The sequence below is a fragment of the Egretta garzetta genome, unplaced genomic scaffold (genome assembly GCF_000687185.1).
Source record: "Egretta garzetta isolate BGI_Z169 unplaced genomic scaffold, ASM68718v1 scaffold553, whole genome shotgun sequence".
Taxonomy (NCBI): Eukaryota; Metazoa; Chordata; class Aves; order Pelecaniformes; family Ardeidae; genus Egretta; species Egretta garzetta.
This window is the reverse complement of record NW_009259328.1, coordinates 1,606,713-1,612,971: the sequence shown is the minus strand read 5'-3', so window position 1 is coordinate 1,612,971 and position 6,259 is coordinate 1,606,713. Positions and strand designations below refer to the sequence as shown.

Genomic DNA, 6,259 nt, shown 5'->3' with positions numbered 1-6,259 from the left:
TGATTTCTTCTGCGTGCAGTTCGATTGCAACAGGCTTGGATGGTTTAGGAAAGCCCTCTAATGCTCGCTCTGGGTATACGCTTATGTTAACTGACTTCTAATTTCCCTGACATAGGACCCTCTTATTTATGGCCCTGACACTAACTCCTAACTCCGCCTTCCTTTAAGGAAAAAGCACATCATTGGTGAAAGTTGTTGTACCAGAAGAGAGGTTACCTTAGTAAGCATTGCAATGTTGCTGTTATGAGTCAGTAGAACTATTAATAATCAAAAGCCTTTATAAAAACATCTTTTACAAGTATCTGAAGCTGGTTTTATGATCTTAAGCAGAAGAAAGATTTTATCTTTTTCTAGTAAATTTCCGTCCAGTTTGAATTTAAACCCTGGTTCTGCTACCTTCTCTATTTTGGTCGAGTAAACAAAGCTGCCCTTTTTTAAGCTCTGTTTTCATTTGCAGTCCCTGATCTTCCCCTGCACTTCTGTGCATTTTCTTGAAATGATGTCCCTGTTTGCAGGCTGGACAGAACTTCATTCATGAAAAGGCAATGTTTCAATGATCTATTTGTGAGCCTTGGACAATTGGTAATTACAAGGAATAATAACTTTAAAATAAAAGCAGCAATAAAAGTAATTTTTATTATTTCATCGCAGATTTCATTTAAAATAACAAGGAAAAATATACCAATCGTGTATGTTGGAGGCAACGGCTCTTTCTCTGCACTCCTTATTCATGTAAGCCCTAATCAACACAAATCTGTTTCTGTATTTTCTGGCTCATGTTATATGTGGGACACAGACACAAATACAAGAGTTTGGAAATCTTTTTCAACTTCAGATCTTTTGTTGCTGTAGCAATCTGGATATGTGTAACATGTACACATCCTCTTTTCATAAAGAAGTTGTTTTGTGAGGGAGCAACATGCAGTTTGATTAGAGAGTAATAAAATACATATATAGGTTGACACGCAGGACAGAACTGCTTAAAGGATTGCATATTTTGTCACTTCACAAATCAAGCTTAACATATTCATTAAGATAATTTGAACCATTTCAATCCAGATTTGTGAAAATGTATTTTCTTGAGGTTTAAGTGTACACAATCTAACTTGCTATCTTTATATAGATATGTACATGTTTCACAGCACCAGATTTATTTTATTTTTGAACAGTAAGAGGTCATTTTACAACTATCAGTGCTCTGCTGCTTTTTTTTTCCTCCCACCCCCCAGAAAAAAATTCCCATCCGTTTAAAAAAAAAAACCAAAAAAAAACCCCAAAAAACCCCCACAAATATTCAGAATTATTAGTATTGGGTCTCATTTTCAGATTGTAGATCTACTTCAAAACTAAGCCAGGAATGTTGTACACTATGTCCTGATTCAGTTCAAGTAGTCATACTTGGATATTCATTTCTTCGGTCTGAAGGTTTGGCTTCAAATCATAAGGTTGGATCCAACTCCAGGACTAACACCTGAAAATAATTTAGACCTGTTAACATCTCCGTTCTTACTTGGAGGAAACTTAGTTCTTTCAGGAAGTTTTTCGTGTGAGTGAAAAGATAAAGAAGACGGGAGGCTGAAAACTTGCACAGGAAGTTCAAGCTACAAGAAGCCGCAAAAAAAAACCCCAGGCAGGTATTTTCTAGGACTATTGATTTTCAAGTCTCACTTAGGGCAGTAGAAGTGGAAAATGATGGAGGAATTGAGAGCCCATTGATTGGTTTCCAGATGACATCACATGGCTGTTGCTATAGATGATCTAAATAGATCAATTTGATTACTGCTTCAGTAAAATTCAAATAATAAAGAAATATGCTGGACAAACTGTCTTCTCTAACAATGAGCATACAGCTCTACCTGGTTAGACCGGTTAACTAAGGCATGTTTTGCCTAAGGTTGTCCAGAATAGCACACCAGACTACTATGCTCTGCATATCTTCAAGACCTTTATATCTAGTGCGATCAAACCAATTCTACAATCAAACTGAAAATATTATGCTCATAACAATATTTTAAAATAATTTTGCGAAAAGTTAAAAATTAATTCACAACTATCTTGTAGACATAGTTGAGAATTAAATAGTTCCATTCATCTGAATGTGTAGAAGCGTAAACATCCTAAAGCTAAATCTCATATGGTAATTGTAGAAATGCCATAAACTCACATTTTAATTATGGTGTTACACAGTATTGCCTGCAGCTACCCTTGAAATATTTTTTAAGAGTCTTTCAAAGCTATCTGTACCTTGGTGGAATATTTAAAGCACCTAGAGAAGCAAGTGGCAATAAGAGACGTCTTTCTTAAGAAATATATTCCCTATAGGTCTCTCTAGACCCAGTAAGCATTGGAAGGGATGGGCTTGGAGCATGCTATACGCAACAAGACCTTTCAGCAGTAATGTGGATTTTTAGTAGTGAAATTTGTGGTTAGAAGCTTTCTCAACGCTAACGTGAAACAACTGGTCACAACAGCAGGAAAAGCAGATACCTACACCAGTCAGTCCTAGGGTGCGGGGACTTACTCAAAGCTGCGACTTGAAACTGGCTGTTCTGCTGCCCACACAAGTCTAACTAACGAGCAGTTCTTTGGTAGATGTCTCTCTCATTTCTTCATTAAAGTATTGACACAATCTTATCATTAAAAAGTAAAAGGCCAGCAATTTTTGAAACCTCAGCAGAACGCCTGTTTTCTTCATGCTGAAACAGTAAGTTTTGTCAAATTACTATCAGAGTTTAGACAAAGACATATTTACATTGTAGCATTTGAAAGACATTTTAGTAAGCCTGGAAATATCTATACTCAGGAATGCGCTGTCACAAATGGAAGTAAATGCATTTTTAGTCCGTTTATCAGAGGAGACAAATATTACCTGTAGCTTGTACTGATATCAGTGCAGTGATTGAGTACCTGTTACCTTTGAACAGTATCAGCAAGCATTAGGTCTTAGCTAGAAGCTGCATTATCCTTCTTTGTATTGTGTATTGTAGTATTTGTCATTGTAGTGAGAAATTTACTTTTAGAGAGTTTAAAAGAAACCCTAGTCTCAGCACCCGTTCTGTATAAATTTAGATCTTGACCTTGTAAAATAAAGATTATTCCCAAAAGACATAGAAATATTCCTTGATGAACTTTTAAGCAAAATAATCTTTTATCTTAAATAATAGTAGAGAAATTATAGCCAACGTTTTATAAATACAAGCAGACTGAAGCAAAAGAAACACTTGGTCTTTTTACTATTTGTATAAATGGACTAACACTACAGGGCTTCTTTCACTATGCCGAACATTATGATGTCAGTTTTCCTTTAGTTTGATAAGTAAGCCATGATATCATAGCAAATTACATCATAATACTAGTCAAGCTCATGCCCACTCCTTGGTTATATTCCAATACAGCTAACACTCGCTAATAAGAAATGGAAAAGTTCATTTATCAAGGGATATAGTGACTGATTCCTCAATTCATTATTGACACAGTAGAAAAAAAAAACTTGGCAGTTTCTCATTTCTGCTTAGCTAAGTCTAGCGTTGAACAACTAATTCTGTTTTCTAGTAAAACCCAAGAAAATGAAGAGGGTTGGGTATAATCCACTGCATTTGTTGATGTGTGCAATATAGAAACAAGGCAGGAAACCTGACTACCTCAAATCAAATGATCAAATTTATGATCAGCTTGGTCTCTTCTCTGCACGAATTCTAATTTTGCATGGGACTTCTAAGTCTGGAGGGGCTTTCTGTACTGTGGCTTGTCATGATCCTTGTTAATTTTTACTGTGAAGCATTAGCATCTATCAACAGCATTGTGGTCATTAATTGTCATCACTGTTTCTTTCTCTTCTAACAGCCCCCAGAGACCTGTATTAAAAACACTAGGTCATCTTCTGTTGGTTGCCATACATGCAGAGTCCCGTGGAGTGAACTGCTGCTTCCCCTGAATTCCAGAGCAAACTCACACTGACTTTACAATATATTTTCATCTCTTCTCTGGGAGTTACTGGGGGCAAAAGGTGATGAGCGAGGTGCATCACCCTCGGAGCTGCCATGGGGAGAGGCAGCGCTGCCCCATCACTGCTACTCCGTGCTTCTTTCCTGCCCGTCCTCACTGTATCTGCTCTCTCCTCTTCCCTGTCAGCCCTTTGCAGCACCTCAGGTCTGCAGGATAATCCACCCACAGAGCTAACTGTGTCTGACCTGGACTGGGATGTTATTCCCTAGCACCCCTGTCTCCCCACCGAAATGCGTATTTCAGAAGAGGCAATACTGTGCATTCAGTTTACAGATTCCTGGGTACTGATCATGAGTATTTCTCTGGCAGGCTTGAGTTTGATAATTTGAGTTATGTCAAGGAGCGCTAAACTGGCTTGCATGGTGATTGTCCACAGAGCTTTTTCAAAGGCACTTTAATCATAACAGGGACACCTTGCTGTCCCTTCCAGCTGTCAAGTGGTTTGAAGCTACACAGATTCTTTTGGTTGTGCTGCCTGCTCTGTATGTTAGCTTCTGGCAGTCTACAGAATATAATTTTTTTAATCTATATAGATCTTATTTTCTCTCTGTTGTGGCAAACACGTCTTATTTTAGAATGATAGCAGGCAGGATTCTCCACAGTAATCATTTATCTGTTGCTTTCTTGGTGCTTTGCTAGAGTTCTTTGCTCCCTAGTTCTCATTTGGCATTGCATCTATTTTTCCTTAAAACTACTTTCAGTTTAACTGAGAGTCACAGTACACCTCCTGCACAAAACCTTTACAATCATGTAGAAAACTCAAAATTAGAATAGTGTTTCACAAAATAGATGAGCTTTCCTGGATTTTCAATTTCTCCGTATGTACTATAGCCTGATTCAGAAGGGAGGGTATTTATAGCTGTCACTTCCTAAATGATACAGTAAAAAAACCCATACAGTTTATAGTCACAGCAATTTGGGTAATTTTTTTTATAAGGTGGCACAATGTTACTTGGTTTTAGAGGCAGCAGTTGGCTAAATAGTTGGTAGAATGATTGGAATGGAATGAAACACTGACATGCCAGAATCAAAATATAATTTGTTTCTGCAAAGATTTTGTCTTCTCCAGATTTTCTACGAGAGATCTGTGGGATCTGCTCTTTTTGATTCATTGCCATTTATACTTAAGTTTTTCTTGTTAATGACAGTTTCTGTTTTCATGCTGTACAGATATTGAAAATAGAAGATTTTTCTATCATCAGGTCAGGTCTGTGTTGACTTAAATAACTATTCTTTTTTAATTGAAAAATAACTGTGGGGACAAAGGTATTTTAGATTGATGTCCTGGTTCAGATTTACTTGATAGTGTCACTTTGTATGCTAAGGTCATGTCAAATCTTGTATCGATTTCAGTGAGTACCAAAAGAATTGGTTTAAGATCCAGCCTTATGAGGTGGTGTTAATGGGAAGGGAAGGAGCCGTGTACAGGGGGTGCTCAGAGTACCCAATTCTCCAATGAATTTCAGTGGGAATTGAGGTGGCCCAGCATTTCCCCGGGACCACCTATTTAGTTTACAAGCCATTTTAACCTTCTATTTTCAATAGAGAAATCACAATTAAGGTGTGTTTGCCTTTCTTTGGCTACCTGGCTCACTGATGAAATTAAAGCTCTTCTCTTTTTATCCACTTGAGCTTTTAGATTTCTTTGACACCCATATTTCTAAAAAGATAATACAAAGCATATCAGATTCTCTCCTGGCTTGCCACTTGTGTAAAGGGGGTCTAAAAGGTAAAACATACACATGGAATTTTACACGTAATTTTTTCTGTCAAGGTACAAGGCGGTGGAAAATCTGGCTTGACATCTCTGAACTGTTCTTTGTGTTTGTTGAGAGCAAGAGCTGTTTAAGTTTGATGGTTTGCTTTTCTTAATTAAGAGAGGAATATGTTGAGCTACCCCTGCTGGTGATTGGAGAGCTTCTGCATGGCTGAGCCCTGGCTTTGTCTTCAGATTGTGTTTTCTTAAAACCAAATACACCAGAGAAAGTAACATCTTCTGCTTGTTTATTGATTTAGGACTCTTCCTGCCTGTTTCTGGGAAAGAAAAAAAATGAATAAAAGGCCAGCTTCATTATTTCACTTTTAATTTCCTTTCTCCAAAGTAAACAGAGCAAAATTAGATTTAGGCTGATGCATATTCCACAAATAAATTACATGGAACTAGAGTGGTTATATGAACTTTGTTTGGGAATTATTGGAAAGATAAATATTTAAACACTGAACTTGAAGTAAGTCATGTTTATGCAACATCTGG

At 37.2% G+C, this 6,259-nt stretch overlaps 1 protein-coding gene across 1 annotated transcript in view; it reads left to right on the top strand.

Annotated features, from left to right (window-relative positions):
* Positions 1–6,259, top strand: part of SYN2 (synapsin II) — a 187,360-nt gene that overhangs the window by 120,309 nt on the left and 60,792 nt on the right. The gene's annotated exons all lie outside the window — the stretch shown is intronic.